Source organism: Canis lupus, chromosome 23 (genome assembly GCF_048164855.1).
Source record: "Canis lupus baileyi chromosome 23, mCanLup2.hap1, whole genome shotgun sequence".
In the NCBI taxonomy this organism is placed as follows: Eukaryota; Metazoa; Chordata; class Mammalia; order Carnivora; family Canidae; genus Canis; species Canis lupus.
The window spans coordinates 50907552-50922504 of NC_132860.1; the positions used below are offsets into that span (position 1 = coordinate 50907552).

The following is a 14953-nucleotide window of genomic DNA, read 5'->3' on the forward strand; positions in this document are numbered from 1 at the left end:
AATTATGTTTGAGATAAGATCATCCTAGTGATTATTGGTGAGGAAAGAAAATGATGAGATTGGTAGGGCATTGCTGGAGGGTCGTGGAGCAGGGAATTATGGGAAAGACTTATTTCATTAAGAATTGAAGAGGAAGATTCAATTGGCCCAGTGAGAAAATTGAATTGAGCCTGTTAGCTAGTTGATTAAGGAAAGGTGGTATTATTCAACTGGTGTCAGAGTCACCAGGAGAGGATATTTGGATGGTGCCACAAGGACAAAACACATCATTTAAAAGAACAGCCAAAAAAGATGTTTCTTACTGGATCTATGACTTTAAGGGGAGCTCTGCCCTGAAGCTGGGGGAAGTAGGGAGCAAGGAATAGGAAGTCTAGACTTTGGGACAGCTTGCAAAGTGCAGCAAGGGCTGGAAAAAAACAACCTCAGGGGTTAAAGAAAATATAGATTCTTAATAATCCTGAACAAGGACTAGCAGCTAGTGAGTGAGAATAGCATCCTTTAGGTTTGCCAGGTTTAATTAAACTCTGTTGGGTGCATGTCCTTTTCCTCCCGTTATTTCCTTGATTCCTCAGACAGCTCTGATGGAAATTAGAGCTCTATGAATATTCACAGCTGGTAGAGTGTGATATTTTGTGACACCCACTGATGAGAGGGGCTGAAATAAGAAACAAGGATTTAGAACCAGGGTATTGGTTGCAAGATACTCTTCCTTCTTTAAGTCCTAAGATTGCATCTAGACTTACTATTTTCTTTTCTGAGACTGTGTTCTGCACTTCTGTCAGAATGTATGTTAACTCAAGCTGATAGCAATTTATGCAAATAATCTGAACATTAAATCTGGCTAAAAGAAACAGAGAGGGGGTTTTTCTTGAGTTTAGCTTAGTGTCATCATTCATGCATGTACAGTGCTAATAATGTTTAATCTTTAATATTAGAATATTTTAATGTTAAGTAGATTCATTGAAGATGTAACAGTAACAGCAGTCAATCTCGTATAGTAGAGATACTGGGCTTTAGAATCTGAGCAATGCTTTTCAATCCTAGTTCGGACACTTATTAGCTATATGGATGTAAGCAAGTTACTTGGCTTCTTTTGTGGTTTTCCTTGTCTGTAATATGGGAGTAATACTTATTTCATATGCATTTTCAGGATTAAATAAGATAATGTACAAAGTGTCTAGCATAGTATGTGGTACTTGGTATTAAATGTTAATTTTCTCATCTATCTTATTCCTTGCTAATGTTGAGACGAGGTAGTGAAATTAAACCATTGTTATAAACAACAACCATCACCACATCTTATTCAAAAAAAGGATGTGAGGTGGCTTTTCTAAGCAAAATCTTTACATTAATTGGACAAATGCACCAGTATTTAATGCTGGTACAAGACCTCTAGACAGTGTATCATTGCTTGTTATCTTGAATATGGCTTGCAGAGAGAGTGAGCCATTGTTTCTGTGGAATAGCTTAGTTAGCTTTTTAGGGATGTTTCCATATCTGAGATTTTCCAATTTTGTAAAAAAAACATGACGTTCAACACTTTTTATTGTAATTATTTGCCTGTTTTTCTCCCTAGAAAGTTAGCTTCATAAGAGTTGCTATCAAATCTTTGGGATTCTGGAGCTGGACACATGATACATTTTTCCTCAGTCCATTAAGTGACCAGACTTTTAGGAAGTTGTGTCAAACTAATGTTTGGAAATGTATAAATCCAAAAGTTGTCACTAACTACTTAATATTGGAACCAATTCTGAAACTTTGTATGTGAAGACAAGTATTTTAGGGAAAAAGCCTTTGCATGTTATGTAGATTACCAGAATGAGATTGACTAGAACAGGTTTATTCAAGGAGTTGATGTTTGTATTAAAGAATGAAGTTTCTCTAAAGTAGTGACAATAATATGTAATATCTCAAATACAGCACATTGCTAAAAAACTGCAAATGTACGAATGACTTATGTTGTTTCTATTTGTAACAAATTATTGCATATGTTACTTTGTGGTGCCATTTCAAAGTGTTGATTTTAATTGTGTAGGAATGACTTTTTAAAAAAAAGCCTTTAATTATTGAGGTATATTATACATTTGTTATATAATATTTATTATATATAATTATTCATTTTTGAGGTATAGTTTATTGCCATAAAGTTCATCCTTTTAAAAGTTTAATTCAGTGTTTTTTTCATGTGCTGAGTTGTGTAACCACCGTCACTAATTATGTTAAAACATTTTTTTTTCTACTGTATTGGATATACTTGACAAGTGAAATTGTGAGATACTAAAAAATGTGTCATAGTGATTTCATATCTGTATACATCGAGAATGGATTCCAGCCAGCTAGTGAACCCATCAATCCATCGCCTCACATACTTTATTTTATTTTTTTATTTTTTTTTATGATAGAGAGAGAGAGAGAGAGAGAGAGGCAGAGACACAGGCAGAGGGAGAAGCAAGCTCCATGCACCGGGAGCCCGACGTGGGATTCGATCCCGGGTCTCCAGGATCGCGCCCTGGGCCAAAGGCAGGCGCCAAACCTCTGCGCCACCCAGGGATCCCCATCGCCTCACATACTTATCACATATTTATCATTTTTTGGTGAGAACATTTGAGTTCAACTCTCTTAGCAAAGTTCAACCATACGATACAGTATTATTGACTGTAGTCACTGTTTTGAGTGAGATCCTTTTGCCTAATTCATCTTATAGCTGGAAGTTTGTTATCCTTACCAACCTCTCCCTGTTTTTCCTACTCCCAGACCCTGGAAGCTACTAATCTTCTCTTTCTATGCTTTGCTTTTTATTTTTTTTGATTCTACATACAAGTGATACCATATAGTATTTATCTCTCTCTCTCTCTCTGGCTTATTCTTAGCATAATGCCCTCACAGTCCATCCATGTTGTACTAACTGACAAAATTTCCTTCTTTCTCATAGCTGAATAATATTCCATTGTATATATACATATATATATATATATATATATATATATATATATATATACACTACATCTTTTTTATTCATTCATTTTTTGGTGGACGCTTAGCTTGTTTCCATATCTTGGCTATTATGAATGGATATGCTAGTACAGATATCTCTTCAATATTCTATCTTTATTTTCTTTGGATATATATCCAGAGATGGGATTGCTGGATCATAGAGTAGTTCTATTTTTAATTTTTTGAGGAACCTCCATACTGTTTTCCATAGTGGCTGAACTAATTTATATTCCTACCAACAGTGAAGAAGGGTTCCATTTCCTCCATATCTTTGCTGATACTTATCTCTTGTCTTTTTGATGACAGCCATTTTAATAGATGTGAGGTGATATACCTCATCATGGTTTTGATTTGCATTTCCCTGATGATAAGATGTTGAGCAGCTTTTAAATGTCTGTTGGCCATCTGTATGTCTTCTTTGGAAAAATGTCTGTTCAGGTCCCTTGCCCATTTTTTAATCAGATAGTTTGTTTTCGGCTATTAAGTTATATGAATCCTTTATGTGTTTGGAATCACTAAATTTAGAATAGTGAAACTATTCTAAAATTAGTCTTAAAAGAAATCTCATACCCCATTCTCTTTCTTCCTTAGTTCCTGGCCACTATTATTAATACACTTTCTGCTTCTATAGATTTGCCCTTTCTGAACCTTTTTTGTGTAAATAGAATGACGCAATCTGTGGCCTTTTGTGAGTGACTTATTTCACTTAGCATGTTTCTGAGGTTCATCCATGTTTTAGTATGTATTGGCATTTTATTCCTTTTTATTGCCAAATATTCAATTGTATGGATATACCACACCTTTTGTTTATCTGTTTGTTTGTGGAAGGACATTTTGGTATTTCCATATTATTATTATTGTTATTATGAATAAGCTACAAACATTCATGTGCCTGTCTTCTGTGGACATATGTTTTCATTCTCCTGGATATATCCCTAGGCATGGAATTGTTGAGTCATAAGATAACTCTGTGTTGGAACTCACCTTAATAAATAGAAACTTAGTAGGTTTATAGGCATTTGAATTACATTCCTTATAATAGCAGTTTGAAAGTGAAATGGATATTTAAAGCAAAGTTATAATTTCCCATAGCAAATTCAGATATGGCCTTTATATTTGTTGGGGAAAATAGAATCACTTGGTGGATATTTAAGAAGGAAATGTTTTCGTGTTCTTTTAATTTTCTTATACATGGATAAGTATTTAAAAATCTCATAATGTAAATCTAGGGCAAAAGCAGTTTTTTACATATGTGCAAAGAGTAGCAAGATAAGTGGAGAGGAGAAAATCAGGAGAAAATGCAAGGTATGCAGTGTGATGGGCCAGGAGAGATGTGAAGAAGGAAGAAGAATGGAACATTGACTTACGTATTCACTCAGCATATTAATAGCACTTGATATATGTCAGATACTGTTAGTAGGCCTTGGAAGTACAGAACAGAGGTCTAGCTCTTCTGAGTTTGCTTTTATTGAGGGCATGCTGCTGATACTGTGTGGTGTGTGTGTTGTTACTGCTTGGTGCTAAGACAATACGTACCATGTGAACCTTTTATTTTTTAATTATTTTTTAAAAAGATTTTATTTATTTATACATGAGAGATAGAGAGGCAGAGACACAGGCAGAGGGAGAAGCAGGCTCCATGCAGGGAGCCCGACATGGGACTTGATCCTGGGACTCCAGGGTCATGCCCTGAGCCAAAGGCAGATGCTCAACCACTGAGCCACCCAGGTGTCCCCCATGTGGACCTTTTATTTTCTCAGATAACCTTTCTCTGTTACCCAGGTTAACTTGTGCATATCTCCATTAGAGCAGTCAACACAGCATAGGGATCTCATATGGGAGTGTGAATATCCGTTCTTCACTGATTGAGATCTATTCAGGAAACATTTCAGGATCGCCCACTGCACCTCAGGCACACACACACACACACGCACACACACACTCTCTCTCTCTCTCTTCCTCTCTCTAAGTGGCCCCAGTTAGTCACTATCTTTCTTTAACTCCGGTTTCCTCATTTTTACAGTGGGGATAATAATAATAATAATAATAATAATAATAATACCTACTTTTCATGAGGGTTTCACCCTTCTTGTAAGCTGTACATAGCATTTTACCTGGTGCGTACAAATTAGCAAATGGTTGCTATTAAGATCACAGTGTATTTTTTAACAGATTTAAAAAATGTGAAGGAACCCAATATTAAAAATATTAAAAATTGGAAATATTCTCTATGCCTTTCATGATGATAAACTTGATTTTATTTTTATTTGACCTTTCATTTCTACATGAATACACTTAAAAATATAAACACAATCATAATACATATACTATTTATATGTAAATGTATACCAGTCTTTCAAATATTTTTCTTGTTTAATTTTTTTACTATTACCATATTTATGACTAAAAATGCTCTGATTGAAGGTGATACTTATGTGTAAGTAATTTAAGGTAGTCTACATGTGAAATGTAAGTAAAGCCAGAGTGGGTTCCATTTTTAGTAAAGAAACATCTGCACTTTACTAAAGTTCACCAAAAGGAAATTGGATCATGTACCAACTATGTGATCTAATAAGACTCATCTTTTAAAGAAATTTCCCTGCCTAAAATCTACATTCATCTGTTATTCTGAAATGAAGCCTGTAGCATATATGGTGTGACATGGAGTTTGGTGAATCTAAACATACTTTGACAGCTGCTGCATCTGCTGGAATTTAATGGGAGGTCGAAACAACTATTTTTGAAACATCTTCAGGCTTGTGCATTTTAGATTGCTTCTTTTTCTTAGCGAGGACAGTTTATTAGTTCTTCCATGTTTTTTTTTTTTTTTTTTTCAGGTCCCAATTAATAGTCCTTTGGCATTACAATCTCTTCATATTTTATAAACATTGTATTTTTAATTTTTTAAAAAGATTTTATTTATTCATGAAACACACAGAGAGAGAAGAGAGACACAGGCAGAGGGAGAAGCAAGCTCCATGCAGGGAGCCCAGTGTGGGACTGGATCCCAGGACCCTGGGATCATGCCCTGAGTCAAAGGCAGGTGCTTAACCTTTGAGCCAACCAATATTTTTTAAGGGAATTACTTACTTAGTTAGCCTGAGAGGAGAAACTAGCCCCTTCGGATTTTGGGGGGGGGGGCTCTTTCTGACCAGTTGTTCTGTTGCCTCCCTTGCACCAGCCCCCTTGAATTATACGTGAGCACACACTCGTATCCCCGGTTCCCCTGAACTGTGGTCCGTGTCTCTCTCTTTATGTTTAGTACTCTTGTCAGGCACACATTTATAGACAGGTAACTGTTAAATACATGGTGTGTTGACTTTGTGAAAATTTAACCCTGAGATACTCTAAAATTTAAGATAGTTTGGTCATCTTTTTACTGGACTGTTACCCTTGCTTCTTGAAGCTTCTCCCTGGGCGTTTGTGCAGCTATATATATTTTCTTACCATTCTTTTCATCAACTTTCCAACTCTTTCTTCATCTTCCACAGTTCCTTCACTTCATCCTTCCTCTTGAATGTAGGTGTTCATATTGTGCAGTGAGAACCTTTTCTCAATGGATATATATTGGTGATGAATATTCATAACCTAGGGGCTAGTATTTGTAAGATAAATGGGAGAAGAAGACAGTTAGGACGTCATTAAATAAGTGAACACTAGACACAGGACAGTTGAATAGCCAAGGGTAAATACAGCTGTTAACCTCTACCAGGAGTCAGAGAAATATAAATGAATATAGAGTAAGGTATCTATTTTTATCTATTAACTTACCTAAAAGATTTTTTTTTAACGCTTCTTGCTAATTAGGGTGTACTAAGACTCTTACTTTCATTATGCTGCTGATAGAATTGCAAATTGGTGATAAATTGACCTTAAAGGGTTCATACCCACTGATACAGCAAGCCCAATCATGGTACTTTTTCCATAGCAGGTAATATGGTTTCCTATCCAGCATCTGTGCCCTTTCATTCCTTCGATAACCATGTGGAGTTTGTTCAGCAACACAAACTTCCCTGCAGGTCAGGGGTAAATCCTAATTAGTTGAGTAACACATTGTAACCCATTTCCCCTGACAGCGATGGCAGGCATTTCAATGTTTAAATAACCAACAGCACCTCTGTGAGTTTGTTGTGGTTCTGCGTTCAGTTTGGAAATAGGTCCTGACTTATGCAAATAATTAAAATTTACTTATAATAGAAAATAATTAGAAATAACTAGTTTAGTAGATTTTAACAGTGACTACTTATCTAGTCAATTAAACATAAGTCTTATGATAGAAATTTAAATTACAGAAAAGCAAGAGACAGAATTGTATACATGCTTTTGTCATTATATGAGGAAAAAACGTGCCTGTGGAAAATCTACCAAAAAGAAATACTGTGTGTAAATGCAGTAGGGTGGTGATATGGTGATATTAGAGACACCCCCCCCCCCCCCCCCCGCCAGCCCCAATCCTGTAGTGGAGTAAAGGAAATTAATGAGAACTCAGAGGGAGATGTGGGAGAGGGGTCCTACTAGCCCCTCTCCCAGAGCTTTGACAGCGGTGATTCCAGAGGTACTCACTATTTTCCAGCCTGGGGTGTTGGGGGGCAGGGAGAGTATGGTGTGAGGCCATATGCTCTCAAATTCCAGCCAGTTACTGAGAGTTGGTGAGGTACAAACTCAGATAAATGTGTTCTTTGTAGTCCACTCTTTCAACTATACTTCCTTCAAACCCATTATAACAATTCTCTGTAAATAATTTGAGAGTGGTTTTCTTAATTTATAGCCTTCATATCTTTTTCCGACTTGCTATCCCATTTTCCAGTTTCTGGCTATTTAATTTGCTCTCTCTTTTATCCAGTTATCTTTGAACACATTTCTCTTTTCATTCTTTTAAAAATAACATATTGAGGCTGTCATAAAATATACATGTTTTGTTTGCTTGTGATAAACACAATGTTTTCATGGACAAATTAATTATACCTGCCATTTTGTTAAAATATAACTAGTATTAATAACTATAAGGGTTCTCCTGGACAACAGTTTTAGGTTTTAAGGATGTTGAGAACATGTTTCTGGTAAGGGTTTTAGCACAGAACCTATGGTGAGCTTGATTTCTCTTGTAATGTTTTGTAAACTATTAGATGAAAGTGAATGTCCTGTGAAAATAGGATCTTATGAAAATAGGATCTTGCAGTCTTTGAGGTAACAAATATTGATTGTGGCAGGTAAATGAGCCTTAAAAGGAGAAAGCTTGAGACTCAAAAATCATGAAATGAGAATTACTATCTGGTGAGACTGGGCATCAGTTAAACCAACCTGGGGCATGGATCCTGACCATTGAGTGAGCCCTTAGCTTTCTTTGAGGCTGTTTTCTCTACTTTAAATTGAGGATCACCATCTTTGCCACCCTTATTTATTATGGTAATGAAATCTATTCCTTTATTAGATCAAGGTAGGAACATTCTAAAGTGAAAGGTCCAAAAAAATGATAATATGATTTCTCTTTAATTTCTGCTAAAAAATACTTGAAAATTGTAAAGCATGTAGTTGAGAGGTATAATAAAATGTCAGCTGTTTATTGGCTATACTTTAGGGAATCTGCAAAAATATGTTCCTTTGGAAGTATTACTCTAAGTGGTCTGCTGTATTCATTGCCTTTCCATGCCAAACTTAAATGTGAGCAAATTTGTTGCATTTTGTTTATTTTGGTAACCCATGAGTTTGTATTTTTAACATGGCTTGAATTTTATTTATTAGTCATCCTTTCTAACAAAATTGTCATGTCACAAGTATCTTATCTATTTTTTTTAATGAAGAAGAAAGGATAATTTATGACAAGAAATTTGGCTAATGGGCTCTGTCTGGCTCCTCTGAATAGATCGGGTTTTGTACTATGGTATCAGTATTCTGTGTTTTCTGTTATTTAAATCATAGGTGACCCTAATGGGCAGAGTAATACAAACATTTCTGAAGTCTCGTTTTTATGTTAATAGGCAGAATCTTTTTAGCAGAGCTTTTAAATGATCTAGCAAGTGAAATGATTTGCTTAAAGATTAAACCTGTAAAGTCAGTTCTTAAATGCTATAGTGTGAAAGGTTTTCATCAATGACATTTTGTATTCTTAAATGTGCTAAGCTTTATAAAAACATCTCAAATGATGAACAATGAGTTGGGTTCTATGTCCACTTATACATAAAACTTAAAAATTATTATGTGTTGTTGCATGTGTGTGATATTTGACATAATCTACTGCCATTTGAAGCACACATTTCCAATAATCTCTACTTCCAAAGTAGAGGTTACCCTTTAATTTTCTTCCACTACCAGGGTGAAAGGAATTTTGGTTAGTAGATGGAACAGCCACCCCTCTGAGACGTCTGGAGATGGTTCTTGGGCCTGAAGAAGAGGTAGTAAACATCTGTCAAAGAAGAGAAGACACCTTGCTAGGCTTCTCAGATTATTTTTCCTGGTTAATTTGAAATATATAGCAGAGGCCAAAAGCTTTTGACTTTGGATCCCAAATTGTGCAATCTTGTTGACTCTTGTCTCCAATTGGAGAATAGGAGAACTAACTTTTCTCTTTCTGTCCTTAAATGTATGGGACTGAGATAAGACTGAAAACATGTGCAAGTAATAATATGCCTTTGAGGGTATTCTGTCTCACCATTCCATTTCCTGTTCTACATAGCTTACTGTTTTGGAACATGTTTATCTGAAGATGGTAACAAGATTGAGCAGTGTATTTCCTATGGCTCTAGGTATACGTTTATTGTGATTTATTAGTTAACCCCTTTTTCCATTTTCACTACTACTGGCCTTTTTTTTTAAGATTGTATTTCTTTCTTTCTTTTTTCTTTTTTTTTTTTTTTAGATTTTATTTATTTATTCATGAGAGACAGAGAGGCAGAGACACAGGCATAGGGAGAAGAGGCTCCATGCCGGGAGCCCGATGCGGGACTTGATCCTGCAGGATCAGGTCCTGGGCTGAAGGTGGCGCTAAACTGCTGAGCCACCCGGGCTGCCCACTACTGGCCATTTTTAAAGGTTTCTTCTCTTTTTTAAATTAAAGCCATAATTGAAAGGAACAGCAAAATACCAACACAACAAAAGCTAAATGTCAGTAGGATTTACTTAACATCTACTAGGAAAAATACAACCTCCGTACCAGTGTCAGGAAGCAGTGATTCGTGTTCTCAAAAAGCTTACAAACTAAATGGAATACAAATATGTGAAAAGAACTAAAGTGGATGGTTTTAAATGGGAGAAAGGTCACTAGAGGAAGTGCAGGTGGCATGTCTTGGAGGATAATGTCCACAGACTGGATGAGTATGGGAAGAGAATCTAGTGGTGCAGGACAGCGTGGGCAGAGCTGTTGATGCAGACATGAATTCCCCTGTGATAGGGGCGACAACTTGATGTCTTTTATTAAATGAATCAGTTAACAAGAAATGAGAAGGGAACTGGGAAATGAGTACTGTGAATGGCTTTAAAGGCTAACCTATTAACAGAGTACGTCTACTAGATGTAAGCTTCCTAGGTTTCTGTAGCTGTCCTGTGTTTTAATTTACTGTGGTTTCTGTCTTTTGAATTATGCTGGGTCTGTGGGTGGTGTAGCATCATTATATGTTGAGTATGGGCCATGATCAGCAATGCGGCACATACCAGCATGTGTATTTTAGTTAAGACCTGTTTGTGGTTTGTTGCAAAGGATATTTGCAAGCTTAGATAATTACAACACCAGAATTTAATTACAAATAAGTAAATGGCAAAAGTTAGTGGCTCCTGGGATAAAGAAATGGTCTCGGTTATTAATGAAGATGATGATATGGCGTACATTACTCAAGAAATAAGCCAATAGAAGTGTTCCAGCTAGTGGACTTAATAATTGTTGATTTCTGAAGTATCAGGTTTTTTTCCCTACTTACTCTCAGGTCTATTACATGAAATAGAACTGTATTCTTATGGTTCTATGTCTTTTAGGGTTAAAGCATGTTTTGTTAGGGGGAAGATGAAGAAGCTAGAATGTGAAGATGGAGTCACTAGAAAGTAACTTGATTTTCATCATAAAAATGCACCAAAAACATAAGAATTTAGCAAAACATATTATTTTCTTGGAGATAGAGCAGCAAAAAAGGACGTTATTTCAATGTTTTAAAAAAATTTTTTTGTAAAATAAGTCTTGTGAGAAATTTCAGGAAAGATAAGAAAGTCCTCCTCCCCTGACCTTTTCTTTTTTTTTAAAGCCATCTCAAGGTTATTTGGGGAATGTGTTGACAGAAGCAAAATTAAAATATTAAATAATTAAAGAGAGAAAGACAGTGGGTATCATCCCAGGATGAGCTCTTGAGGACTGCAGAGCTACTGAATTAAGTATTTATTCAGGGATTTCAGCAGCTTAGACATCTCTGAATAACAAATATCATTAAACATTTATCATTTGAGAATGATTCTGGATTATGTAGAGGACAGGGTCAAAAAAAGAAACCATGGAGTACTCTTGGTTTTGTTTCATACATATAGAGAAGGAAAAATAATTTGAGCTTGATGTGGATTTAGTGTTTACTCTTCTTGTGAACTGCCTTGAATGTTATCATGCCACTCAAGTTCACTGATGTAGAGTATTATATATTCCAATGATTATCATACTGTGGGTGGTGATTTGCAAGGGTTCTTAAGATCGAGAATTTCATGAGTTATACTTGTATTAGGAAAAAATAGAAGAAACAATAGCACAATGCATTCAGTGTTTCAAAGGAAAATACAGCTTAATGGACTTTTTTTCTGTTTTATTAGTACACATGGAAGAGCAAATAATGTTGGATTGTAAAATGTAGTTCTTACTATAAGTCATGGTCAAAAATGTAAAAGAAAAATCACAATGTTTTTACAAAAAGTGTAAAAAAAGGAAAAGATACACTATTTTAATGAGTTAAGTTGTGGTGAAGCCTGATTAAGTTTTCTTTGGGGACATAAGTGGACAGACACATTGAGGAAGAGCCACAGAGACATTTTGAGGTTGTACTCAGAGTTGTTGGCAAGTTGCACATCCCATAGATCCTGTGAAGCTCTTCAAAACAGATCCTGGTCAACTCCGTCATTAATAGTGCTTGAAAGTGGTCACAGTCACTTATTGAATACAGTGGTTACTTAATAGACTGAAAGCACTATACATCTTCCAAAGAAAACTGATATTACTAGAAAAGTATTTGAAAGACACTTGCACCAATTGAAAAACTGATAAGTATCTGGTGCTATATAAAATTTAAAAAATCTTTAAAAGTGTCAGGGCACAGCTAAATGAACTCAGATTTTTTGCTTCCTGACCTAGTTCTCTTTTTACCACTAGATATTGTCCTTTTCTTTTTGGTGAAATACTGGCCATATTGAATATTACCAGAAAACAATAGAATATTCGGTGATAGTTTCAAATTAGGTATGGATTTCATTGCAGGTTAAGAATGTGGCTGCAGGATGTATTCACTTTGAGCTTGGCCATTGGCCAAGTTTTGGCCATGATGATTTTTCATACCAGTCTCCATGGAGAAATAGTCTAGGCAAGCAAACAGATGGATTCAGAAGAACTTTAGCACACCTTAGCAGGCTGGAGGTCAGATCTGTACCACAAACAGCCATTTGCTTTTGGGTTCTGGTATATGTTCACAGGAGCCTTACTCACAAGTCAGCCTCCCTCTCTCCTGTCCTCCTTTGTCCTCATTCAGTCTGTGTGTGTGTGTGTGTGTGTGTGTGTGTGTGTGTGTGTATACGCTTAGAATGACAGATGGTGAAGCTGGGAGTAGAGGGAAGCTCGGGCAGCTCTGCCTGCCTTTAGGGTGGTGGCTCGGGCAGCTCTGCCTGCCTTTTGGGTACTGTCCATCCGAAGTCTGTTAGCTGACAAAGGAGGAAACTGAAGCTGTCTCTGATATTCACAGAGACAGGTGCTTGAAAAGAGAAAGAGAGGCAGAGAGGTGTATCCGTAAAACTGTTTATTATTTCTGTATCCCAGTGCTCTTCCAGACTGTCATGTCACTCCCAGCCTTGCCTCCTGTAATGAATTTGGTTGATGCGATTCCTGCTGTTGGCAGAGTCATTATGCCCCAGATGGCCTGGCCCTGTAGAGAGCATTTATTGCCTTAGAACCGTGTTTGCTTTGGAGCAGGATGGATCATTGTTCCTCATCTGTTTCTTTTGGGGTCTCCATGCTGTGGTTATGATGGGCTGTACGTCATGGTTTTCCTAAATTGGATATCTGCTGGTGCAGGGGTATACCAGAGAGGTCACACCATGGTTGCTTTCCCTGTAGTAGGATGAACTGGGAAATCCATACAAGTCACTTCCTAATTGAGTTCAGTTTTCCACTGAGTGCCTAGGAACTAGGTGATCTGACAAAATTGAATACATCATATTGCTTAAAACCTAACGTGAATGGAGGATTTAGGTTGGTCTTAGGGACTCCACGTTTAAATTGTTTCTGTGTATTGTTAATAATGTTGGGAAAAAATTGGGAGTTAATTCATACAGTGACTGTTCTGATGGTGGGAATATATTTTTGTTTTTTTCTCACATTCTCTAATTTTAAAATATTGTTTACGTAAGAAAAATAATTTTTAATAACAACAGAACTAGTTTTGTTCTTATGGGGAAAAAATAGCCCAAGATGAAAATTTCAGATTTATAAAGATAAAAACATACCTAGATTCTTGATCTTGAAGAATCTGACTGCAAAACAAACAAAAAACCCCAAAAAACTTAAAATGAGTTTTTGTGTTAATTTTTTCTAACTATACTGTTTGAGACAACTTGTTTTGAAAAGCCTAATACTGATATGTAATATTCATTGAATACGTATTGGCTATAACTTTTTTATTTTATTTTTGAAGATATAATTGACTTGGTTAAACATTGAGTGACATCCCACCTAGCAAGTAGAGGGGAGCTCCCTGCTTTTAACAATTAAAAATATAAATCTGAATGGTCTTCTAACTAGGATTTTATTTTATTAAACATTTTTACTAATTTTACTGTAAAAATTTCAAGTATATGCAAAAATAGAATATTATAATCAGCCACCATATACTTATCATTCAGATTCTATTCAGTTTAAAAAAAGCTATTAAAGAAAGTTGAGCGTCTAATAGAGTTCCCATATTATTCCCCTTTCCTTGATATAAACAATTTCCCCTAATTAACATCTTATATTAGTGTGATACAATTGTTAAGTGAATGAACCACTACTGATATAATTATTACCCAAAGTCCATTGTTTACATTAGAGCTTACTCTTTATGTCGACTGGTTCTAAGGGTTATAAAAAGTGCATAATGTCATTTATCTATCATTACATTTTTAGACAGAATAGTTTCACAGCCCTGTCATGTACCCTGTGCATCATCACCTAATGACCCCTCTTTCGTTTTATCCTCCACCCCTGGAAACCACTGATATGTTTACTGCCTCTGTAGTTGTGCCTTTACCAAAATGTTACATATAGCCTTTTCACATTGGCTTCTTTCACTTTGCAATTATGCATTTAAGCTTCTTTCATGTTTTTTTTTTCCCCTCCGGTGGTTTAATAGTTCATTTCTTTTCATTGCTGAATAATAAATCATTTTTTGAATGTACTGCGGTTTGCTTTTATCCATTCACCTACATTTTGGTTGCTCCTAAGTTTTAGCAGTTATGAATAAAGTTGATCTAAACATGTGTGCAGGTTTTTGTGTTGACATACGTTTTCAGCTCCTTGGGATAATACCAAAGAATGTGACATGATAAGAAAATGTTCAGTTAGGTAAGAAACTGCAAAACTGCCTCTCAAAGTGACTATAGCATTTTGCATTCACACCAGTAATGAATAAGTATTCCTGTTGTTTCACAACGTTTTGGATTTTGACCATTCTAATAGGTGTGTAGTGGTGTCTCATTGCTTTAATTTATAGTTTTCTAATTTGTTTATTTTCCATCTATATATTTGGTGTTT

The 14953-nt window shown here is 35.9% G+C and overlaps 1 protein-coding gene across 9 annotated transcripts in view; it reads left to right on the top strand.

The window, feature by feature from the left end:
- ARHGAP42 (Rho GTPase activating protein 42) overlaps positions 1–14953 on the top strand; it is a 287751-nt gene that overhangs the window by 11115 nt on the left and 261683 nt on the right. The gene's annotated exons all lie outside the window — the stretch shown is intronic.